The sequence below is a fragment of the Gorilla gorilla genome, chromosome 1 (genome assembly GCF_029281585.2).
Source record: "Gorilla gorilla gorilla isolate KB3781 chromosome 1, NHGRI_mGorGor1-v2.1_pri, whole genome shotgun sequence".
NCBI lineage: Eukaryota > Metazoa > Chordata > Mammalia > Primates > Hominidae > Gorilla > Gorilla gorilla.
The window spans coordinates 48,129,300-48,155,736 of NC_073224.2; the positions used below are offsets into that span (position 1 = coordinate 48,129,300).

A 26,437-nucleotide genomic window follows, 5' to 3' on the forward strand; every position below is an offset into this window, starting at 1 on the left:
TTGTCAAATTCAGAATGATTAGTTTTTGAAGAGGGCAATTACTCCTCTTTTGCATATTCATGAAGATTTAATGAAATAGGGTTGGGCTTTTTCCATTCTTCTCTGGTTACCCCCTTCAGTCCCCTTCCCCCACCACAAACTAAAAATATATCTGATTCCCATCAAACTGAAGCCTCATTCCATTCAATTCATGGAGGAGCTGCTGATTGGTAGGTACAAATGCCTAGGATTCTCTAAGAAATTACATATCTTTATTGACATTGCCTATAAGTTAACAGATGAGATGTGTGAATCTTCAGGGGCCAAGGAAGAGGTTTTTGATGACATTAAAGAGGAAAATTACACAGGGCAAGAGGCTGGCTCCCTGGGACAGATGGAGGATATCTTATTTGCCTGTTTCTTCTTTTTATTGTTGCTAGGGTGTGTGTGTGTGTGTGTGTGTGTGTGTGTGCAGGAAGAGGGAGAGAGAGAAAAGAAAGAAAGAAAAAAGAAAAAAAGAAGGAAAGAAAAAGAAAGAACCAAGAAAGGAAGGCTGTCAGGCAGGTAGACCAGGTGAAAAAGAAAGAGAGAGAGAGAGAGAGAAGGAAGAAAGAAAGAACAAAGAAAGAAAGAAAGAAAGAAAGAAAGAAAGAAAGAAAGAAAGAAAGAAAGAAAAAGAAAGAAAGAAAGAAAAAGAAAGAAAGAAAGAAAGGAGGGAAGGAAGAAAGGAAGAAAGAGAAGGAGGGGGGAAGGAGGGAGGGAGGGAATGGGGAAGAAAGGAAGGAAAGAAGGAAAGAAGGAAGGAAAGAAAGGAAGGAAAGAAGGAAAGAAGGAAGGAAAGAAAGGAAGGAAAGAAGGAAGGAAGGAAAAGAAAGAAAGGAGGGAGGGAGAGAGGGAGGGAGAGAGGGAGCGGGAAGGGGAAGGGAGAGGGGAGGGAGGGAAGGAAAAAAGGAAAGAGAGAAAGAGAGAGAGAAAGAAAAAGAAAGAAAGAAGGAAAGAAATAAAGAGAAAGAAAAAAGGAAAGAAAGACGCAGGTTGGGTGCATTGGCTCACACCTGTAATCCCAGCATTTTGGGAGGCCGAGGTGGGTGGGTCACATGAGGCCAGGAGTTTGAGATCAGCCTGGCCAACATGGTGAAAACCCGCCTCTACTAAAAATACAAAAATTAGCCAGGTGTGGTGTCATGCACCTGTAATCCCAGCTACTTGGGAGGCTGAGGCACAAGAATTACTTGAACCTGGGAGGCAGAGGTTGCAGTGAGCCGAGATCATGCCAGTGCACTCCAGCCTCAGACTCTGTCAAAAAAAAAAAAAAGAAGAAAGAAAGAGAAGGAAAGAAGAAAGAGAGAAACAAAGAAGGAAAGAAAGAGAGAGAATGAGAGAGAAAGAAGAAAAGAAAGGAAGGAAGGAAGAGAGGATGGGAGGGGAGGGGAAAGAAAGAAAGAAAAGAAAGAAGAAAGAAAGAAAAGAAAGAAGAAAGAAAGGAAAAAAGAGAGAAAGAGAAAGAAAGAAAAGAAAAAAAGGAAGAAAGAAAAAGAAAGAGAAAGAAAGAAAAGAAAGAAAGAAAGAAGGAAAGAAAGAAAGAAAGAAAGAAAGAAAGAAAGAAAGAGAAAAAGAAAAACAGACAGGAAGGAGGGGAGGGAGGGAGGGAGGGACTGGAGAGAGGAATAATGGAGGGAGGAAGGCGGGGAAAAGAAAGAAAGTAAAGAAAGAGTCTGAAGAATCCCGTGCTGTCCAGTTTCATGGGGGCCTGGAGGATAATTTTTAAGGTAGCCAACAAGTATAGAGATTTTTTCTCTTTTTGTTTATATGCTTTGCAAGTGTTGCCTAGAGCAAAGAAAACTACAAACCAATGAACAAACAACTCCAAAACCCATGCACAGTCAAAATCCACCTCAGCACAAAAGGGAGAGACCCTGATGCCCTATCTAGTTTGTTACCATCTTCTTGGTGCACTGATTTCGGTTGTGTTTTGTTTTTGTTTTTGTGGTGTGTGTGTGTGTGTGTGTGTGTGTGTGTGTTTGTGTACTCAACTTATTTTCCTAAACTTTTGTTCTAAGAATCTCTTTGGTCAGCTCCCAAAGCCCTAGATCTAGGTTTCTCCTCATGCCCAGATCCTGTTAAAGTTTTCAGTTTTTCCTGACACTGCATTGACTATTAACACCAGTCTTCCCCCTTTATGAGGACAAGTCTATTTAATTCTGGGGTTCAATCTTGGAAAGACTAAGTCACACTTTCCAATAAATATATTAACAAATAATAAAGCTGGCATTGTGGTCTCCATTTACATGCCTCTAATCTGTCCTTGAATTGCTTTAAAATCAGGTGAAAACAAAGAAGTATTACCTATAAGACCCCTTCAAATGTCAATGCTAATCTTTACCGAAATCGCCTTTTGATCCAATCATGGTGCTAGACTTTCATATTTGCTAAATTCATCTTGGAATAGTTCATCTAGTGACTATGGGGAAAAAAAAAGTGCTCACCTTGTCATTAAATTACCTGTGGATATTTAAAACACTCATGGGGGTGACCCAGGATCTGAACCTGGAATTTTCAAATCCTGAGATTGGGGTGTAGGCAATTGGGTATGGGCCCCAATATTGCAATTATATTTTGTGTGAATATGAATATATTTATTTTTCTAGGAAAGGTCCATAGCTTGAATTAGATATTCAAAAGGTTTCTGATCCCCTAAAAGTAAACCCTTAGATTCGAGAGTCATAGTGACTGGCATCAGTTGGAAACAAAAACTTTTTTGCCATACATTCAATGTCTGACAGTCACAGCTAGAATGGGAAATTTACTTAAATTTAGGAAGAACAAATTAGCTGTAAATTACTGTTGAGAGTTTTTTACATCTTAAGGGGCAGAAGATAGGGAGGGTCACTTCCTAGGCCTTGGAACCCTGCTCTGTCCTCTCCTCTCTGGATTTCCTGCCCATTGCCCATGACTCTGCTGTTTTCCTCTCAACATGAATACACACCTGCCCTGAAATGAAGCATCATTTCCCTTCTCTTGACTTTTTGGAGATCCATTAAGCAAACCCCTGCAGAGAACTTGCATTCTCCAAAGATGGCCCCCATGCTGTCCTTAAGAGGAAACTAGACTTCATAGTGCCTAGCTGTTTAATTCATAAATAAATATTACATGTGCTACCAGATGGTTCATTAGCCAGTTGTTACGGCAATCAGCATTTCAGCCAATTAAAAACCTTTCCCAAGACTTTAAAATATGTTGATTGTAGAAACATGAAGTGCCTGAAGACCATGTAATACACTTGAATGCAAGAGGCATCCCTGCTTTGGCATAAGAGGGAGCTGCTGGGGGAGGGAGCTGCTGGGGGAGGGAGTGGGGAAAAGAGGCAGGAGTGAGTCAATGATATTCAGACACCAGAATGAAAAAAAAAAAAGATGTTACAGGAGGAAGACATTTTCATGAATATCTACCCTGTATGTAAAGGACTCTTCCTTTACAGTCAGAAACCAACGTGGCTATTTGGCCCATTTTTTAATAGATTCCTTGAAGGCAGTGATTGTACCTTGTTGACTTTTGTGTTTCATTGCCTTGCATACAGCCTGGCAAATAGTAAGTGACAATTTAGAGTAATAAAAAATAGTTTAACCAGTATTATCATAATTTATATGTCATAATAAACAGTAGAAAAAACAAAGAACTCTTCTTCTGTTATGCAAACCAAGGGTAAATCCTATTACTGGTTTAAGCAGAAGCCAAATGAAGGAGATTGCTGCTATGGTTCTGGGAAATCTGGCTGGGGCAGGAGACCCTGGGCGATTCTGCTGCATCTGTGACTCGGAGAGAGTGGCCAGGAACAAACATCTGACTGCGAGTACAGGAATGAGCCCTGCATTAGACTTCTGGCATGTGCTGTCCAGTCAGTTTCAATGATCTATGCAAACGTGGGCATTCTGTCTCCCCAGCTGAATGTAATACTTTCTAGGGCTGCTACTCAAGGGCTACCCTCAATGGGACTGGGGCTGGGGCTGGCCTGGTTGGGCTCTAGCCAAAAGCAGATGTCAGAGACTGGCTTTGGAACAGTAAAATCTAAACCAAAGCGTTTCTACCCAAGGGCAGGAAAATGATGAGGGCCAGAGATGTGAGTCAAGACAAAGCCTGCAGGAAATTACTTGGACCCCCAAAAAGGGTGTGAAGATGGCAATGCGGGCCTGTTAGCAGAGACAAGTATTCTGAATTAATGGAGATAGATGAGCAAGAATACAGTCTGAGATAGAAAAGGAGATAGGCCCTGTGTTCCACTCATCTCTGTGTCCCTATCATCTTGGACACTGCCTGTCTCATAGCAAGTGCTCAGCAAGAGTTGAGTAAATGGACAGTCATTCCCTTCACCATCTCAGCGTGTGCTAAACCATATCACGTATGGGTGACTGAGAGAATGGAAGCTCTGAATTCTATTTTGGGATGCTTCATTTCCTCCTCAGAGAACCCTTTTTGAAATATGCTAACCAGAACCAAGATTTCCCTTTATTTTTACTCTCTAATCAAAGGAATTTCCCAGGGAGGTGGAATCCCTCAATACCAGGAATCCAGTGCTTGTCAGGGATCCAGTCCAGGGGACAGTGGAGGGTCTGGGATTCCCACCTCACTGGCTGCCAAGAGGTCTGGCTGTGCTCCCAGCAATTCCTGAGCCCCTCCTATCCTCCCCCATCTCTCCTCAGAGCTGACTGGACCCCTTCACACAGAAATCTGCTGCCTGTGAAATTGTAAAGTGAAGGGAAAGGAAGTGCAAAAAATAACTTCCCTAGACAATCAGAGCAGATTATTTTAATGAGGGCTTGGAAATGGGAAACAAATGACACCAAATTAGCCTCACTCCCATTCATCAACTATGTTGGTGCAAGCGCTAAGCCTTCGCCTGAGTCAGCAGTGAAGCTGAGGTGGCTGCCTCTAGTTTCAAGGAGCTCCTCGCAGGAGCCCGACACATCTTTCACAGAGCTCAGTAGTCTCCATTCAATTGTTTCAAGGCTGCTGGGGCTCAGCGCTGCTGACCCTTGTCTGCTTTAAATTTCCTCTGGATAGAAGTACGGAGCGCTGAAGGAAAAGAGGGTCCCAGAACCCACCTGTGGCTCAGGGAAAGGTAAATGACAGAACCAAGCTACTCACATTTCCCAGACTCTGTCCCTAGACCAGGGAACTTAATTGTGGGTGAACCACGTTACAACATAGAACATAAGCAGTTTGTCTGTATTTTCCTCTCGGGCACACACCTCTCCTTCATACCGACCAGTTTTGTCTCCTGGCCAGCCCTGGTTATTGTCAATGAGAGGTCATCGGCTAGGCTGAGGTGGACTGTTGTGCCACAATTCACAATGTAGACTTATAGTAATAATAATGTTCCCACGTGCAGCTGGAGAGGAGAAGCTGAGCTTCTCTGAAACTGGGCCTCCTTGGGTCAGAGTGGTGAACAGAAAAAGACTACAATAATTACATTAAGCAAAATGAAATTGTTTCCCCACTGGAAGGAAGGAAAGTCATTAACTCAGAGGGTCCAGTTATCAGGGAGAATGATATCACATCTGCAGTGTGTTTTGGATTGCAATTTAACAGGAGAAATTGGAAAAGAATTTGATGTGGGGTGAAAGGTGTTGGATTGACAGCTCAGGGAATTGGAATATGCTGTTCTCAGTCCACCTCTTGTTCTCTATCTCTTGGTCTCTGGGTATCATCTTACCTACTCTGACATTCATTTCTCCCTCTTCACAAGAGACAGTTTGGGACAGATACTGATGCGAATTCAATCCTTTTCTATTTCTAAAGCCTTGGAGGTTCTTGGTTTTCAAATTCATACCAATAATCTAGTTTGACTTTTAGCTTGCTGGGAAGTCCCAGGGTTTCCTGAACTACTGGGTGCCTGTTTCTGCTACTTTTAGGGTTATGTCAGAATAGTTTGGCTAGAAGAGGGGTGAGGTTAGCACAGAAAACAAGGGAGTGTTCATGACAGAGGAAAATAACTTTCGGTTAATCATTCAGTCAGAATTTTTTTGCTGAGCACTTACCATGTGCAGAACATTGGGTTTCATGTCATGGAGGACATAAATATGACCTAAACATCCTCTCAGGAAACTTATAACCTAGATGAGCAGATAGAATGCACACATAGAGCAATCCACAAATGCCAGGCAGACACTCGTCACAATCACTGAAGAAACTGTCCTCTTTTTGCTATCTTTTCACATCCTCAGCCCAATCCTAGTCCTTCTATATCCATCCAGGGAATGAGTCATCAGTAAGATTAATCCATTTTCACCATATGTTTAGAGTTATAAGAACTTACTGTGGAGAGGTCTACTAATCTAAAGATCTACCAATCACACCCCTTTAGAATAACTGTTATCCAGTTTGACAGATAAATTGGAACTGAGTTTATTGTCTTAGTACCACATTCTCAGTCTTTCGTGGCCCAGGGAGTTTTGTTACATGGCTCCTGAGAAGGGCACTTTTTTTTCTAGCTCTACCACACTGCTTTAGCTATGTAATAGGCTAACCTGCTCTAACCTTAAATACATGAGATTAAATAAGGCAGAAACTTAGTGGGAGGCACAGGGTGGACAGGCAGCTCTGCTCCACAGAGTCACACGGGGACCAAGGCTGGTTGCTCCAGTGCTTCCATCGTCAACATGAGGCTTCTATGTTAGGGTCAAGGTGGCTACTCCAGATGTCACCACACTCAGTAGTGGAACAGAAAGAAGGAAAGGCAGAGTAGAGGGAAACTTGTTACATTGTAAAGATTCAGGTGATGCATGCTTCACTTCCACTCACATATATTGTCCAAAACTTAGGAACATGGCATATCTAACTAACTGCAAAGCAGACTGGAAAATATGGGGTATCACAAAAATTTGTGTTCTCAAGTAAAGGTTTGAGATTCTATTACTAAAAAGAAGAAAGAAAGAAGGAATACTGGGAAATAATTAGCTCTGTCTTTCATTCCTTTCTCTACCATACTTCCACTAACCAAATCTTCTATCTCTATTATCCTAAGAAATCAATCATATTCTTTTTTCTAATTTTCCATTCTCTTTAGTACTTAACCAAGTAGAATGTCCCCTGACTCCTAATGTGTTTGTCTTTGAACCTTAAAACTGTACGGGAGCCCCCCAAAACCCTCTCTAAGCTTTCATCCTTTAATCGAGTACTTTTTCTTTTCATTTTCTGAGTTTACGCTGGGATTTATGGAGTATCCTGTCATGCACTGACACGAAAAGAAACAAAGAAATCTGGTTTCTGCCTTCAAGGGTCTTCTGTCTCCCATTGTCTTAGTTCAGGCTGCTACAACAGAGTGCCATAGACTGGGTGGCTTAAATAACAAACTTTTTTTTCTCATAGTTCTGGAGGTTGGAAGTTCAACACTAGGGTTCCAGTATGGTTGGGTTCTTGTTGAAGTCCTTTTTTCTGTTTTTTACAGATGGCTGTCTTCTTGTATCCTTACATCGTGGGGAGTGGGGGGGGGGGGGGGGGTGGCGGGGAGGGAGAGAGAAAGAGAAGAGGAAGCTCTCTAGTGTTTCTTCTTAAAAGGCACTGATATCATTCAGGAGAGCTTAATCCTCACATCCTAATCACCTCGCAGTGGCCCCACCTCCTAACGCCATCACATTGAGGTGTGAGATTTTAACACAGGAATTTTGCAGAGACACATTCAGTCCATAGCACGTGAATACACTTGCTGCCTACTAACTCCTTTGTTCTTACCCAGCCCCTACCTCAGTCTTTACTTGGCTTTTCTTGTGGAATCATTCATTTCCCACAAAACAATCTGCAACTGATCTGGTGTTGACTTTGCACCCTGTTGTGTTTCTATCCAAAGAATCCTTTTCCCATCACACACAATCACCTGATTTACACATTTGCCCAATTATTCATTTATCAAAAATCAAGACCCTGGGCCTACCTTGTGCCAACACTGCTCTGGACACCGAGTCCATGGTGGCAAACTGCATGGCCTCTGCTGTCACAGAGCTTACTGCATTGGTGGAGACAGGTGGCCAACAAACAAAGGTATACTTATAATTACAAATTACACAAAGTGCTTTGAAAAAAAAAAGCAAGCTGCCATATGAGAGAATAACAAAGAAGATGAAATTCAGTTTGGAGCCAGTCTAGGACATGACACCAATTCTAGAACTTAAAACAGGAGCAGGGCTATCCAGGCAAAGGAGGGAGAGGAAACTTTTTGGCAGAGCCCCACCTATGGGAAGCCCAGAGATAGAAAAGAAGTTGGAGTGTTTTAGGGATTGAAAGAAAGGCAATGTGACAGAGACACCAAGAGAATAGCAATAAGAGATGAAGATAGGGACTGGAAGGGGAGGGGAGGTGATGGCAGAATATCCAAAGCTTTCTGAAAAGGAAACCTACAGAAGGGTTTTAACATGGGAGAGACATGTTCTGACTTATGTTGTAAAGTTCATTTTGCTGTGGGAAGAAAGGATTAGAGGCTGATAAGAATGGAAGCAGAAGGAGACTAATTAGAAAACTATTGTTACATTCCCAAGGAATAAAGGTAGCTTGGACCAGGGTGAAGATGTGTGATGGAGAAGATCATAAAGTCTCTCTAGAGCTGGGCTCAGGTAAAATGCACCCTTTGCCTGTTTTTGTGAAGTTTTATTGCTACACAACCACTCTTGTTCATGTCCATATTGTCTATGGCCACTTTCTCTCTGGAATGGGAGAGATAAATACTTACCACAGGGTAAGTATTTTAAACTTTTCTTTGATATACAATGGAAATCTCTCTTTTGATCAGCTTAAGGCCAAATAAGGAGGACTTTAGAAGGACCACGGAAAAATTGAATGAATGGGGAAAAAAGCAAAGTTGAATTGCTACTGGAGTTAAAAGGAGCTACTGATGGTGGAAAGAAGTCAGGTCCGCTGGTGTTTTACCATAACAAATATCTGAAGTAATCTCCATACCTTCAGATCTCCTTGTGGCTGCAATAGCTCTGCATATGGAACTAGCCATCTACCAAATTATTTCCTTTCTCAACAAACATCACTCACAGCCCTATTATGACTGGAAGTCTTTTTAATAAAACTGTCTGTGAAGATTGCAAAATAAACCTATGGAGCAGCGTCCTCACTACTTCCATCTGTTTTTCCACAAATTTCTCTCCCTTTTCCACAGAGCAGGTTTGTATTTCCAAGAAGGTGTATCTTCAGGAGTTCTAATAAAGAACAGCTGAATGCAGCAATCTTTGCCATCAATACAGCCAACCTTCAAGGAATCACTTTTCACAAATGATCTGACGTGGAGGTACTCCTTTCTTAGAATGTATCTTTCTAGTCAGGGCATTAGGTATTTTTTAATTCAAGTTAGAAGCCAGGACTCATCTTACACTTTCTACTTGAGTCTTTCCTGCAGGTTGTATCCTCTATATGAAGAGTATGCGTAGCTTATCTGTCTTTTAGGCAAATAGCCATCTTGTTCCCACCCAAGGTGAGAGTCCATTTTAGTTCAGGAAAAAATAACTTTAAATTGATCGAGAGGGAGATTGTTGTGAGAAGAGAGGCAGAATTCCTTAGCTAGAGGAGAGATTCACAATCCTATGCATTGAGTAGACACAGAAGGCCTGGTCCTGGCTAAATGGAATGCTAGGAGCTCATGCCAGGGAGGGGTGGTGAGCAGAGGGACTGGGTTGGAATCCAGGTGGCTGAATTCATGGGAGTGTGGCAAAATCAGGTCCTGTTCCAATCAGGCTCAATTTCTAAAACCTACATGACTCCTAGGGGGTCTTCTCAAAGTAGAGATTCTGATTCAACAGATCTGGGATGGGTCCTCAGCTTCTGCACTTTTCACAAGCTCCCAGATGATGTCCATGTTGCTAGTCCACAGACCACACTTTGAATAGCAAGGGCATAAGGAATCCAACTCTAGAGTTCAAATGTAGGTGGGGTGAAGGTTTTGAGTACAATGTATGCTATGTATATTCATTTGGAGTCTAAATCATTCATTGGTGCTCATGGGGGATGACGATGTATGGGATTTCTAGAGTCCAGACTCAGCAAAGGAGCTACAAAGACTTGGGAAAAAGGTCAAATTCCCTAGTGGACATGCTGGGGTCAGCTGAGAGAAACTTGATAGAGGACATTGGCTCCACCTACCCAGGAATAAGAGTGGGTTAGCCAGCCCTGAGTCAGGGGAAGAGGAGCACCAGAGAACTAAGCCTTATACAGTGGAGGGGCTGAGAGCATGGACTCAGCTGCCAGGGAAACTGGACAGGACTCTTGGCTCCATAATTCTGAGCCTCTGTTTTTTCTTCTGTAAAAACTTACATTATGGGCTTCTTGAAAGCACTAAATAAGATAGTCCATGTGTTCTGGGTTCTGGTCCCTGAAAAACAGACTCTGAGATGATGATCTTTATGGAAGTGGTTTATTACACAGTGCCCCCTTGCAAAATCCACAGGGGAGAAGGGAAGTGGGACATAGAAAGGGAAGGAAGCCAAGCAAGGGTGCAATATAAAGCAAAGTTCTGTGAGTGTAACTTTAGCTCAGTCATGCAAGGAAACACTGGAGAGTAAATCACAAAACTAGGGTTATCCCAAACTAGAAGCAGGGTAGCTGGATTATTTATACCCTCACACGCATCAGTCATTAAGGGATACTCCCTGAGGGATGTAAATTCCTAAGCTCTTGCAGCTGTCTGCATACACAAGAAAAGCTGAAGTTCTGGATCTTGAGGGAAGTCCTTGGACAGAGTTGGGGACTGACTGTCCTGAAAAGAAGCACATCTGAAACTGTATGCACGACTGGTAACCGGCAAAGGATTGAGGGCATGTGAGAGGTGCTCTGAGAGTATCTGCTAAATTATGGAAAGAGTTTTAGCATGATCTGTGCCAATCCTAACCCACTGGTAAAATCTCCCTTTATTATATACAGTGTATACATAAACATTATCTATGAAGACAAAAAAGGACAAGAAGAGCAGGTATCTATCTCATGGCACACTGGACAGTGGGACTAGAAGAAGCAGATTATTCTGGGGTCGACTTTGCAAATGCAACACATTATTAGGGAAACTGGGATCCAGTTACTGAGTGGCCTAAATGACCAGAAATCCCAAAGATCCACCTATTACTGTTGACAGAGAAGAAAAGTCATGAAAGTTCCTTTCAGTCCTGTGATTGCTGGGCACTGATTCTGCATTGAAGATGTGTTTCTAGATGTGAGTGGCCATACTTTATTGCTTGTGGCTTATGGAATGGATAACCTCCGTGGGCTCCATTTCCTAATCTTTAAGGTAAGAGGTCCTCTAGTTCTAAAATTTTACGAATTGACAAACCACTAACTACAAGATGAACACTCCATAAATACTAAGCCACATTCTCCACAGTCACACATCCCCAAAGTAAGGTAAATTTCTTTTTCCATAAAAAGGTGCCAGAGATAGTGTATCTTTGTTTCCTGCATCTGTCCTGTGCAGGTGTACACGGTTCTCACCCAACTGGCTTCTAGTAATCCTTGTAGTTGCCTCTTGTAACCATGTGACATACGCCTCCTGTGACTGATTAATCCCTCTTTCTCTGTCTCACATACTCTATAAATACACAAAAAGACAGATACATGTACACATATGTACATATATATAATTTTTTGGGCATAAAAAGCAGCCAAAGTATCCTCTTACTCTGATTTTAGAGATTATAACTTTTAGGCTGATTGGGGTGGGATGGGAGGCAAAAAAAGTTGCTCAGGCGGGATTCCGATGCTACTAATTACTCACCAAAATATGGATAAGACCATTTTTGTAAGCAATGAATTGGCTCATTTAAAATTCCTTTGTTTTCATTTTTAGAAGAAAGAAGAGGAAGAAGGAAGAAAGTCAAAAGGATGAAAGAACAAAAGGAGCTCCCCACAGAAAGACAGACTCTTTTGCCAGCACATTTAAGAATCTAAATGAGGCCAAGTGCCAAGCAGATAAAGGGACTCTACTTGCTGCATAGTAAATAAAACGGAGGCAGGAGGACGCCTGCATCAAACAATACTTTCTGAGGGGATGACAACAAGATTTCAGAGAATTCAGATCCTGACTTTCCTGCCTCACCAGGTAACCTGGCACAGAAGGATATCTAAGAGGGTAAAATAGACTGGAATCAGACCTAGAACAAACTATCCCCTCCCAACACAGTGGGGATGGAGTAGGCATTGTGGAGACGGACCCTGCTGCAGCCAGGTGGATGGCTCCTTGTGGCCAGAGGGCTGACATCAGGAAGCAGGTGGGAGTCCAGGCCATCCGATGGTGCCAGTGAAGGTAGCAAGAAGGCTGTGACTGCTTGTTCCAGACCATAACAGGGAAAGACTCAGGGCAGGCACTAGAAGAGACCCAGACAGACAGCTGCTCATCAGCAGGGAAGGCAGATGCGGAGGGTAAGAGTAGGAGGGCCTTCATCACATTGCTGGAGCAATGTGACATCAGGTGGGCCTGGGAACCAGCACCTCGGTCCTGGATGGCAGTAGAGAGTAGAGAGGAACTGATTGCAGGCAGGTTGTTGAGTAGGAAACTGTAGCAATTTCTTAGGACTGCCATAACGAAGTACCACAAACTGGGTCACTTACAATTACAGAAAGGTATCCTCTCACTGTTCTGGAGATTAGAAGTCTGAAATCAAGATACCAGCAAAGTTGGTTCCTTCTGGGTACTCCGAGGGAGAATCTGCTCCATGCTTCTCTGCTGGCTGCTGGTGGTTGCTGACAGTCGTTGGTGTCCCTGGGCTTGCAGGTGTACCACCCTAACCTCTGCCTCTGTCATCATGTGATGTTCTCTCTAAGAGCCTCTGCCTCTGTTTTCTCTTCTTATAAAGACATCAGTCGTGGGAACAGGGCCCACCCTAATGCAGTACGACCTTATCTTAGATTAATAAATTACATCTCCAAAGCCCCTGTATTAGTCAGGGTTCTCTAGAGAAATGGAGCCAATAGGAGATTGCATGCACACACACACACACACACAGGCACACACACACACAATTTATTATAAGGAACTGGCTCACACAATTATGAAGGCTGAGAGGTCCCAAGATCTGCAGTTGGCAAGCTAGAAACCCGGGGGTGCTGATGTGCAGTTCAGTCTGAGTCTGAAGGCCCGAAATCCAAGAAAGCCGGTGCTATAAGTTTCAGTCCAAAAGCCAGCAGCCTTGAAACCCAAAAAGAGCAGATGTTTCAGTTTGAGTCCAAATGCCAGGAAAGATCAATGTCCCAGCTCCCAGCCAGGCAGGAGGAGTTCCCTCTTACTTGCAGTAGGGTTTGCCTTTTTGTTCTATCCAGGCCTTCAACTGATTAGATTAAGGTCACCCACATTACAGAGGGCAATCTGCTTTATTTATAAATATATATATGAGGTGATTTATCATAAGAATTAGTTCATGTGATTTTGGAGGCTGAGAAGCCCCACAGTCTGTCATCTGTGAGCTAGAGATCCAGGAAAGCCAGTGATGTAATTCTTTTAAAGTTTAAAGGCCTGAGAACCAGAGAAGATGATGGTGTAAGTCCCATTCTGGGTCTGAAGGCCCAAGAACCAGAAGCACAGATGTCTGAGGGCAGGAGAAGACAGACACTTCAGCTCTAAAACATAGAGCAAATTTATCCTTCCTCTGCCTTCGTGTTCTGTCTGCGCCCTCAATATATTAGATGCTGCCCAACTGCATTAGTGAGAGTGCTCTTTTTCACTCAGTCTACCAATTGAAATACTAATCTCTTCCATAAACACACTCCAAACACACCCTGAAATAATGTTTGACCAAATATCTGGTCTATCCCTTAACCCAGTAAAGTTAACACATAAAATTCATCATCACTGTCTCTATTTCCAAATAAGGTCTGAGGTTCTGGGTGAACATTAATATGAAGGAGGCACACTATGTAGCCTGGTACAGTTCCCAAAAGAGATTGCAGCTCCATGGAACAGTATAAAAATGTCTGAATAGAGCTATGGCATGAGTTTGTGCTCTGGTCCTGGGAGGAGCCTGAACAAGTCAAATTATAATCATATGATACATTACGGAAAAATTGTGGTTCTAGAGCTGATGATGAAAGCCAAGGAGTGGTGACATTAGTCTCATGTTTCAAGAAGTAACCCCGATGGTCAATTCATGTGTTTAGCCTTAATCACATTCCAGCTCCCACTAGAGAGTCCTATTTAAATTAGCATACCTCCTCTTCCTCCTCAAGCTTCTGGTCCAACTGAAGAAAGGCATTTCCCCTTACCACCCCTCCTATCCTCACAAGAATCACTTCTGTACTGAGCTATCTCTTCTAATCTGAGAATGCCAGATTGTAGAAAAATGTGAGAACCACTGTTTTAATGTAATCTCACCTATTATATCTGAAAAGAGTGGGGTTGGGCATTTGGGTACCCCTGGAAATGCTGATATATGCTTTCACACCAGACTTGGTTGGAGTTTTGTATTATTTTATAAATTATAGGACACGCCTGAGATTCTGAGAAAGTTTTTACCTTAGGAAAGACATAAATAAAGACTTTGAATCTGTCAAGAAAAGGAATGCAAAAACTTACCTACTCAATAGCTCTGACAAGGCTAGTGGTGTCAACACCAACCAATAAAGTTGGGAGCAATCGCGGAGAAGGATTGACTTATTAGTCTAGGGGTGTGGATGTGGAGATGAAAAGTTGAGATGATGTTCTGGGGAGAAGCAGATATAGGCACCAGGAGCAAAGACCTCTGAGAAACCAAACTCACATTGTTCAGACAAATTCAGAAACTCAGATGGCTAAGTTCATTTGTCAAGTGAACACCAATAAATCCAGAGGTCATAGGAGGGACTCAAGAATCTCTGAGAGGCAGGCCACCTTCCATGCAGGGACAGGCAGATCATTGGCCAGAAGACTACCCAGGCTTCATCCAGGGAGTCTTCTTTTTGTCTACTAGATGTGGACTTTCTGGTTAATTCATATACATCCTGAGCACTTACTACTGTGCAAAAATCACAATTAAATGATTATTCATTTGTGATTTAATTTTTCTCTAGCCAGCTGGGTGGGCTAATGTTAAAGAAAACAAAATAGAATGAGGCGACAAGAAAAAACAAGGGCTTATTTTTAAGATGGCATGTGTAACCTAATTTTAAAAATAAAAATATATAGCCAGGCATGGTGGCTCATGCCTCTAATCCCAGCACTTTGGGAGGCCAAGGCAGGCAGATCACCTGAGGTCAGGAATTCGAGACCAGCCTGACCAACATGGTGAAACCCCGTCTTTACTGAAAATACAAAATTAGCCTTGTGTGGTGGCTCATGCCTGTAATCCCAGCCATCCGGGAGGCTGAGGCAGGAGAGTTGCTTGAACCTGGGAGGCAGAGGTTGCAATGAGCCAAGATCACACCATTGCACTCCAGCCTGAGCAACAAGAGCAAAACTCCATCTCAAAATATAAATAAATGAAAATAAAATATATATGTATGTATACGTATGTATATGTACTTCACGAAAATATTATCAATTGGCTGGACACAGTGGTGCACGCCTGTAATCCCAGCATTTTGGGAGGCTCAGGCGAGCAGATCACTTGAGACCAGGAGTTCGAGACCAGCCTAGCCAACATGGCAAAAAACCCATCTCTACTAAAAATGCAGAAATTAGCCAGGGATGGTGGCACACACCTGTAGTCCCAGAATTGCTTGAACCTGGGAGGCAGAGGTTGCAGTGAGACGAGATCACATCACTGCACTCCAGCCTGGGTGACAGAGTGAGACTCTGTCTCAAGAAAAAAAAGAAATATATATCAATTCACTCCCTTCCATTTGGACCTCTTTCATTTTCTCATCAGCTCTAGTCTGCCTTTCTTTGAATGTTTTCAGTCCAGTTAGGAGTAGTTACAATGTCAATGTCATGATAATACCTATTAGTTTATAAAACACATATTTATGTTACTTGATCCTTTCAATGGCCCTGTGATGTAAGAATTACTGTTAACCCACTTTACGGAGGAGAAATCAAGTTGTAGCAAGAAGGAAGTCCAGCCAGGACTGGTATCTGAGACTACTGGATTGCAAATTCAATGCTATTTCCACACACCACACGCCACCGCAGCGGAGGAGAAGAACCTCGAAAAAGAACTTCTGTCAGCTTTAGAATTGGTGGTGATTATTTTTCACTCTGCCTCAAGGCAGAGCTCAGATAAACCCCTGATGGCAAAGTTGTTAGGACCAGAAGGGCTCGAACTCAGACTTGCCTCTGCTTCTGAAGGGACCAGGGCAACCGAACTCAGGAAGAGCTCTGTTGCCTTCATCACTTAATTAACTGAGCGTCACACTCCATTTACTGTTGTCTCCAAGACACTGGCAATTGTGTGGCTTTCTTGGCTTTTCATTCCATGAAAGGCTCTTTCATCCCAGCTCCTCCAGCCACTGGGGAGCTGGATGGGAAGGGAAGAAAGAGGTGTAACGGGACTCTGTGAACACGGCTCTGTATTGTGCTCCACTGTGATATCCTGCTTTCTATCACTTTCTATTTCTGGCAAGGTCCCTGGGCAGCTACCTGAATGAAACATATGGAATGTTTTTTAATCCTATCATTACTCACTGAGGTATGGAAGTCACAACTCTGGCACCTCATTGCCTCACTCATTTAAAATGCCTTTTGCTATTTTTTTCTTTAAGTGAGAGAAGAAAAGAGTAGAAAGACAGCGAACAAACTCAGTCAATGAAGAAACAAAAGTGAGTCCCTGGGGCTAGCGAGAGACATTGCCAACTCTTCAGAGACTTCCAGACACTGACAAAAATGTGGAACCAACACAACATGCGTCACATACAGGCGCCGAGGAACACACAGGAGCCAAAGCTATAAAAAACTTGCTCTAAAATTTCAGAGAAGCGAAATTCTCTTCTCAAAGGTGTTGAGAACTGGCCCCGGCTGCCTCCCAAGCTTTAGTAAAAGAAGCATGAAATGGCTGTCAGATATGAAATGCCTATAAAAATTTGTTAAACTGCAAAGACAGGAACTGTATCTTTTTAGCTTTTACTCCATAGCATTGAACACAAAAATACTTCTGGGACCTTGAGCAGGGTAGCATGGGAGTGAATTTGATCCAGGCTACACAAGGATTTTGCTGGCTTTCTAAACTATTGGGTAAAGAAAGCAGGTGAGTCTCAGTGTCTTGTGGCACACACCTATGTGAAACCACGATGACAATGCACCCCACTCTTGGGGGGAAGTTCCCATGACACAAAGCTTGCATGCCCACACTTCTTCTCTGACTCCCCCTCCCATCTGCTCTACTCTCTTCACTCACTCTGGCTGCATGGAAAACACAAGAGCAGAAGTAGTACTCCCAGCTTTTACTTCAAACACCTGTTATGATTCATCTCAAGATTACAGACACTTGGACCATCTTCTGATGTGGATGAGAAGACAGGGGAAATGGGGCTGAGAGGAAGGAACAGAATTGAAACCTAGTTACTGTAGGGCCCCTGGCTTATTTTTTATTCAATTCCAACTGCCATAAGGAAGAAAATGAGTAGACTTTACTCCTTCTATTTTTTTCTTTCCCTTTCAGCCTGTATACCTCCTGTCCCTCAGTCCTCCATACTCCAGGAGTGATACTTGTATTTACACCTGCTGACGGTGGAGTCTTTTGGTGCAAAAGGTCCTTTTGAAAGTGGATATGCAACAGCTTAGCAAGAGTTCAAAACTAAGGACTTTGAAGGAACTGATGACTGTTTTCTAAGGGTCTGAGAATGTTTATGTGTCCTTGATGCTGGTAGAGGGAGTCATCTCCTTTCAGTTGGCCAAGAGTAATAACCAGTCTGCTTAACAGTTCACGAATAAGAAATTGTATGTAATCTCTGTGCTATGAATTACACACAGACTGTGGACAGAAAAGAGGTCGGCTACTTCCCACTTGACTCACCTCTACTGAGTTCACCTTCGCTTCCAACATCCCTGGGTGGCAGCACCCATCACTTCCGCTTCGGTCTTTTGACAAGGAGTTGATCAAGAAAAGAAGTCTGCTAAGAACAAATATCCTTGACTTTGGTGAACTCATATAATTCCCTTCTTTTTCTTTTTTTTTGAGACAGAGTCTCACTCTGTCACCCAGGCTGGAGTGCAAAGCTGCAATCACAGCTCACTGCAGCCTCAACCTCCTAGGCTCAAGCAATCCTCCCACCTCAGCTTCCTGAGTAGCTGGGACTACAGGCACACACCACCAACCTTTGCTAATGTTTGTATTTTTGTAGAGACAGGGCTTTGCCATGTTGCTCAAGCTGCTCTCAAACTCATAAGCTCAAGCGATCTACCTGCCCTGGCCTCTCAAAGTTCTGGGATTACAGGCACGAGCCATCTCTTCTGGCCTCATATAATTCTTAAAATTTCTTTCCTTTGATAACAATTCCTAATCACCTTAACGAATTTCTACTTCACAACTCCTGACAGAGACTTCAAATGGCAACTCTCAGTTGTTAGCCAAGGGAAAAATAAAGAAAGTGGAAAAGCAGCCAGTTAAGAATGAAATGGGCAGAGAAAAAGAGAGAAATGAAATATCTTATATGATGACCAGTAAATATCTTTGATAAGCATCTGGAATTGGAGTAACATTCAGCCTTCACCTCAAAAAGTAGTGTTTCTAAATCCTTTGAATAAACATGAGTGGCTATATCTTACTCCTCTGTGAGCCACATTGTCCACAAAAATATAGTAGTCTGACCCCCTCCCATTTCAGCTCTGATAATAAGCTGAGTGTCTCAGCAGCAGCAGGAAGCTGTATACATAGTTCTCTTATGCCCAAGACTGATCAGCTGGTTCAGGCTACGTCACTAGCACAAGCACTCTGAACAACATTCATTCATAGTCTCAGGACCCTCAGGAAACCAGGGCCATAGGCCATCACCTATTGGATCAAGTTTGTCATACATTCTCCAGCAGATATAACTCTTTCTTCTACTACTGCTTTTCTCTCTAGACAACATCAGAGTGGAGACAGACAAATGAGGCCTGTTAAATTACCATATCCTTGGAATATTTCGGCACTATATATAATTCCAGGAATCATTTTATCCTCCCTTGCCTCTAGGTAGAACTTTCCCTATGTGGTCTCAAAAAAAAACAAGACCTGTTTATAGTTTTAAACATAAGATAAAGGAGGGAAGAGATTACTACTTGGGGGCATCTAATATGCGCCAAATACTATATTGAACTTTCTCCATGGTCGTTGAGACAGGAATGAGTTTAGAACTGTGGAAACTAAATTCTGAGTGCCAAATTATTTGCCCTGATCCCACAGCTAAAACATTTCAGTGTTTGGAACTTCACTGGTATTGTGTCAAAGTTCACGTACATTACAAAATGCTATGGTCTTTGCCCCTAGGGAGTTCTCAACCTTGCTTGGAAGTCTATGCTGGTGTGTGTTTTACCATCTAAAACTAAAAAGTATCTCACCTATGTCCTCTCCGTTAGTGAGTGAATGCTTCCCACTTCTCGCTCTCCTCTGATTTATCTCCAATATATCTTTTAAAATTAAATGACATTTCAACCTTTAGGGGAAATAATCCCTTTGGGACTATTGCTCCTATTAGCTCATCATTCCAGGCATTGATGAGGATTGCATTAGGGTTAGGACACTGAAGCACAGTGACAAGGGTAAAAGGAGGAAGAGTTCTGCCTCATTGCCAAAAGCAGAATGTTCCCCCGCTGAAAATATCTTTTCATAAATTCAGGTCCAATAAGCTATATTATCTATACCTCACACTGTAATCCACTCCTGTCTCCCAAGAGCTCCCCATTACATATTGAATATTTGAGTGGGGATTGCTTTAAAGCCTTTCATTATCAAATAGTGTTAGGGGAGCAGTGTGTAATGAGGAAATTGGCATGCATCCCAGAGTGATCTGAGGGGCTGGGATTCAGAATGCTAAGCCACCATTCAAAATGTAAGTAATTAAAATTAATTAAAAATCATTAAACAAACCTTCACTTTTGCAATTTCAAGGTACAACCCAAGTCACCAGAGCTCATAAAAGATGTGTGTGCTGTCGCATCTATGTGAAGTATTTCCATGACCCGAGCATTGACTACAGGACTGTGCTGGAGGAAACTGGATCAAGGTACCAAGGTGAGTCAAAAGCCCTTTATATAAAACATGAATAGAAATGTAAGTACACGCCCATGTGTATGAATCCCAGACTTACATGGCAACAATTGACCCACTCATTCTCTAATCATCCATCAACAGTATTTATTCTGTTACTCTCCAGTGCCCAGCATTCCCTGAGGGCTCTGCCATTTCAGCAGCATACAGAGCATCAGACCTCACCTCAAGTTGCTTATCATCCAATTTAGATGGGTAGGGAGAGGGGAGATAGACAAGAAGCCGAGAATAACAGCATAGAAAGATGCATCATTCAGTCATTCAACACACATTATAGAGAACCTAGTAAAAGGCAAGCATTAGTGCATGTGGATACAGAGTCCTTGCCTTCAATGACTGCAACCTGTTAATACAATCAGTACTAGTTGAGGGATAAAGTGTGCTACACTCATGGATTTAAGAATGAGCATGGTGTGTGTCTAGGGTAGGCTGACAGTGGAAATGATTACTCCCTAGCAACTCTGTGACAGTAAAATGACATACAAAGATCAAATAAAGGAAAACTTTCGGAACCAGGAAATTAGTCTTCATGATCACTTCTGAGAAGACTGGAATTCAGTATCACAAATTTTTTGGCTGGTCAATGTGGCTCACATCTATAATCCTAGCACTTTGAGAGGCCAAGGCAGGCAGACTGCCTGAGTTACCAGCCTGGCCAAGATGGTGAAACCCTGTCTCTACTAAAAATACAAAAATTAACTGGGCGTGATGGTGTGCACCTGCAATTCCAGCTACTTGGGAGGCTGAGGCATGAAAATCACTTAAGCCTAGAAAGCAGAAGTTGCAGTGAGCCAAGATCATACCGCTGCACTCCAGCCTGGGTAGCAGAGTAAGACTCTGCCTCCAAAAAAAAAAAAAATTAAATTAAAATAAATATATATATATATATTTTTAGGCAAACTTGACTTCTGCAGGTTATGCCCTCCGTCTCAGGACTACAAGTAAATGAGAAAATTAATTATATGATTTCTGCACTGTCTTCACGTTCAAGTGTTATCACTCTCTCTTCCTCATTCCATCATAGACAGATACAGGAGGGTCTCCAGAAACCCTAGAGCTGAATGGAACCCTGTCTGGAAAACATACACTGGAAACTAGGCCGAGGATTATCCAAAGGGTGGTTGAAATCAAGGGTTAAAGTTTGGCTCAAGATAAGGAAGAATCTACTAATAATTAAAACTGACCATCCAAAAGGTAATGGGATGCTCTGTGGTATAGTTAGTGATTTCTGTGTCTTTGAAATAATCAAGTGGTAGCTAGAAGACCACTGTCAGGAATGCAATAAAAGTATTTCCTGCACTAAGAAAGAATAAAAAGATGGCATTTCCTCAAGTTGCTTTACAGCTCTCAGGTTCTTTGAGTCTTTGACATGCTCAAAATTATATTTTGAGAGAGCTTGGCCTATCTCCTGGAACATTCTGCTTCAACTTGAGCATCTCTCTCTCTCTTTTTCCCTGTTCAATTTCTTTATACTTCTGTATTAATATTTTTTGTTTGCTAGGGGTTTCTATCAAAAAGAAAAACTAATATATAAGAACCATTTGTCTCCTTAAGTAATAGCTCGTCAATTGTTTGAAAGCAGTCGTTATTTCCATTCCCCAATCCTTTATTCTCTTCTTCAGAATAAATCTTCCTGGCTTTTTCAACTGAGACTGTAGTTTGATTTCTAGATTTTCCAGATTCTCCAACCTGTATAAAGAACATACTCATCTGGGCCACATGTCCTCAGTATAATAAATGTGATAACACTTGAACATGAGGCAAATTCAAGAACTGAACCTTAGTTTTGGCCTCTAGATTCTGGAAAATTTGAGGACAAGACTGAATTAAGTGTCAAGAAAAGTTTTGAATGCAGGACTCTCCCCAGAAGCAAAGGGACAAATGCCTGTGCCTCTCACTTTATAATATGTGTTGGGGAGATCTTGCTGTAGGAAGGAGATCTTGCCTTCCTACAAGGCCCTGCAGGGGAGCTGTTGCCTGTGAGCTTCTCCTGCCTTGTGAGGAGGGGACCTAGAAGATAGGATACCTGGGTACCTGCTTCTTGATGCAAACCTCAAAAGCATATGTATGTGTGTGTATATATATATATATATATTTTTTTTTTTTTGAGATAGAGTCTCACTCTATCACTCAGGCTGGAGTGCAGTGGCACGATTTCAGCTCACCACAACTTCCATCTCCCAGGTTCAAGCCATTCTCCTGCCTCAGCCTCCCGAGTACTGGGATTACAGGTGCGTGCCACCACACCCGGCTATTTTTTGTATTTTGAGTAGAGACAGGGTTTCACCATGTTGGCCAGGCTGATCTTGAACTCCTGACCTCATGATCCACCTGTCTCGGCCTCCCAGAGTGCTGGGATTACAGGCGTGAGCCACGGTGACCGGCCCTCAAAAGCATTTTTAAGGTGTGTTTGCCTTTTCACGCTCTGTGATCCCCATGCCCTTGGACCACTTCTTCTCCTAAAAGGGAATTCAACTTATTTTAATACCTTTATGAGCTGAATTTATAATAGTCACTTTATGAGTGAACTTTACGTGTCACTGAAAAAAGGATATGTTGAGGTCCTAAGCCCCAGTAACTCAAAATGTGACCTCATTTGGAAATAGGGTTGTTACAGGTGTAACTAGTTAAGATGCGATCATAGTGGAGTCGGGTGGGCCCCTAATTCAATACGACTGTTATCCTCTATGAAGACAGCCAGGTGAAGACAGCCACACTGGGAGAATGCTGTGTGAAGATGGAGCATCAGAATAATACATCTACAAGCTGAGGAATGCCAAACATTGCAGGCAACACCAGCAGCTACACAGCAGCAAGATAAAAGTCCCTTACAGTTTTCTGAGGGAACATTGCCCTTTGAACACCTTGATTTGGAACTACCAGCCTCCAGAACTATAAGACAACAAATTTCTGGTTTTTTAAGCCACCTAGTTTGTGGTATTTTGTTATGGTAGTACTGGGAAACAAATACAGTAAACCTTCCCTTGATGGCCTTCTTTACATAGAAACAGAATTTCCTCTTTCTTCCAAGGTCATGTCAGAGGGCTGAGGGTGAACAAGACATTGGCAGGTGGTGTATCCTGCTTTGGGTCTCATCTCCTGTGTTACTGCAACAGCATTCTCCCAAATCTTGAGAATACTGGCAGAGAAGAGAGCAGGAATGAGTGTCAGGGGAAGTTGGTACTGTATTAAGCTGGTCTTAATTTGACGAACATAGCCACCTTAATGTTTTGGATTTGAGTCTAGCTATCTGTAAAATGGAGACAATACTCTGGTTCTACTTTCTACCCTTCTTGCAATTACTTCTTATTGGTAATGTGAGGGGATAAAAAAATGACAAAAACTCTGAGCTGCTCAGACAAGAGTACAAAGGAATCCAACCCAGTCTGGCAGAAGCAGCAGCAGCACAAGCAGCAGAAAAATAGGACTTCTCTCAGAAAAGGCCAGGAACCAGAGCCAGGCCAGAAGAATGGCCCTGGAACACCAGGGAAAGCAGAAAGTGCCCACGGGTACCATGAATCCAGGGAAGGAAGCCAAGTCCAGACTTCAGCATGTGAGGCCAGCCATAAGAGAGCAGGCATGGTGTGCACTCCAGGGCAGTAAGTCCAGGTTAGCAGATAGCTATACAGCTAGGCATGGGCCTGGTCAAAAGCAAAGACAGGCTACACGAGCAGAACAAATGGAACAAAGTAGAGGGTTTGGAGACAAGCCAACTCCAAGACAGCAACTGGGGTTCTATGAGAGAAAACTGGGTGGAACCACTGCTCCTCAGGCAGAATTGTTTGCCTTCCGCTCATGTTTGTTTTTTAATTTCAATTTTTTTGGGTACAGAGTAGGTGCATATATTTATGGGGTATAGGAGATGTTTTGATACAGGCATGCAATGTGAAATAAGCATATCATGGAGAATGGGGTATCCATCCCCTCAAGCATTTATCCTTCAAGTTACAAACAATTCAATTACACTCTAAGCTATTTTAAAAGGTACAACTAAGTGATTATTGACTATTGTCAACCTCTTGTGCTATCAAATAGTAGGTCTTATTCATTCTTTCCGGCTATTATTTTGTACCCATTAGCCATCCGCACCTCCCTCTGCCACCCTCCCAATATCCTTCCCAGCCTCTGGTAACCATCCTTCTACTCTCTATGTCCATGAGTTCAATTGTTTTGATTTTTAGATACCACAATAGGTGAGAACATGCAATTTTGTCTTTCTGTGCTTGGCTTATTTCTCTTAACATAATGATCTCCAGTTCCATCCATATTGTTGCAAATGACTGGTTCTTATTTTTTATGGCTGAATAGTACTCCATTGTGTATATGTACCACATTTTATTTATCCATTCTTCCATTGGTGGTCACTTATGTTGCTTCCAAATCTTAGCTATTGTAAATAGTGCTGCAACAAACACAGAAATGCAGATATCTCTTTCATATGCTGATTTCCTTTCTTAGGGGTATATACCAAGAAGTGGGATTGCTGGATCATATGGTAGCTCAATTTTTACTTTTTTGAGGAATGTTCAGACTGTTCTCCATAGTAGTTGTAAAAATCTACATTCCCACCAAAGTATACAAGAGTTACCTTTTCTCCATTGCTTTACCAGCATTCGTTATTGCCCGTCTTTTGATATAAGCCATTTTAACTGGGATGAGATAATGTCTCATTGTAGTTTTGATTTGCATTTCTCTAATGACCAATGATAGTGACCATCTTTTCATATGCCTGTTTGACATTTGTGTGTCTTCTTTTCAGAAATGTCTATTCAAATATTCTGCTCATTTTTTGATAAAATTTTTAGATTTTTTTTTCCTATAGAGTTGTTTGAGTTCTTTATATATTCTGGTTATTAATATATTTTCTCTCATTCTGTGGATTCTCTCTTCACTTTGCTGATTGTATCTTTTGCTGTGCAAAAGCTTTTTAACTTGATGTGACCCCTTTTGTCTATTTTTGCTTTGGTTGCTTGTGCTTGTGGGGTACTGGTTGAGAAATTTTTGCCCAAATCAATGTCCCAGAGATTTTCCCCAATGTTTTCTTGTAGTAGTTTCATAGTTTGAGGCCTTAGATTTTAGTCTCTAATCCATTTTTATTTGATTTTTGTATATGGTGAGAGACGGGGGTCTAGTTTCATTCTTCTGCATATGAATATCCAGTTTTCCCAGCACCATTTATTGAAGAGACTCTTTTACCAAGTTTATATTATTGGCATCTTTGTCAAAAATGAGTTCGGTGTAGCTGTGTGGATTTGTTTCTGGGTTCTCTATTCTGTTCCATTTGTCTATGGGTCTGTTTTTATGCCAGTACCAAGCTGTTGTGATTACTATAGCTCTGTAGTATAATTAGAAGTCAGGTAATGTGATTCCTCTTGTTTTATTCTTTTTGCTTCGAATAGCTTTGGAAATCCTGGGTCTTTTGTGGTTCCATATAAATTTTATAATTTTTTTTATTTCTGTGAAGAATGCCATTGGTATTTTGATAGGGATTGCATTGAATCTGTAGATTTCTTTGGGTAGTATGAACATTTTAACAATATTGATTCTTCCAATCCATGAACACGGAATATTTTTCCATTTTTTTGGTGTCCTCTTCAATTTCTTTCATCAGTGTTCTGTAGTTTTCATTATCAAGATCTTTCACTTCTTTGGTTAAGTTAATCCCTATGTATTTAACTTCATGTGTGACTATTGTAGATGGGATTACCTTTTAAATTTCTTTTTCATATTGTTCACTATTAACATATAAATATGCTACTGATTTTTGTACGTTGATTTTGTATTCTGCAACTTTACTGAATTTTTTATCAGTTCAATAGTTTTTTTGAGGAGTCTTTAAGTTTTTCAAAATATAAGATCATATCATCTGCAAACAAGGATAATTTGACTTTTTTCTCTTTAATTTGGATGCCCTTTATATCTTTCTCTTGCCTGATTGCCTTAGCTAGAACTTCCAGTACTGTTTTGAATAACAGTGGTGACAGTGGGAACCCATGCTGTGTTCCAGATCTTAGAGAAAAGGCTTTCATTTTTTTCCTATTCAGTATGATATTAACTGTGGGTCTGTCACACATGGCTGTTAGTATGTTTGGGTATGCTCCTCCTACACCCAGTTTTTTGAGGGTTTTTATTATGAGGGATGTTAAATTTTATCAAATGCTTTTTCAGCATCAGTTGAAATGATCATACAGTTTTTATCCTTCACGTTGTTGATGTGATGTATCACACTGATTGATTCGCATATGTTGAACCATCCTTGTATTCCAGAGAAAATCCCAATTGGTCATAATGAATGATCTTTCTAATGTATTGTTGAATTCAGTTTG

At 41.8% G+C, this 26,437-nt stretch overlaps 1 long non-coding RNA gene across 3 annotated transcripts in view; it reads left to right on the forward strand.

Moving 5' to 3' along the window:
* The first annotated feature begins 7,497 nt into the window (after positions 1 to 7,497).
* Positions 7,498 to 26,437, forward strand: part of LOC129528732 (uncharacterized) — a 36,856-nt gene continuing 17,916 nt past the window's right edge. The window contains exons 1-5 of one of the 3 annotated variants that reach the window (XR_008674020.2): positions 7,498 to 9,265; positions 10,891 to 11,251; positions 11,807 to 12,058; positions 19,953 to 20,075; positions 21,136 to 21,305. This is a non-coding gene — a long non-coding RNA (uncharacterized lncRNA). The remainder of the gene's footprint in view (positions 9,266 to 10,890; positions 11,252 to 11,806; positions 12,059 to 19,952; positions 20,076 to 21,135; positions 21,306 to 26,437) is intronic. The other 2 variants (XR_010134797.1, XR_008674018.2) reach the window with 2 other exon arrangements.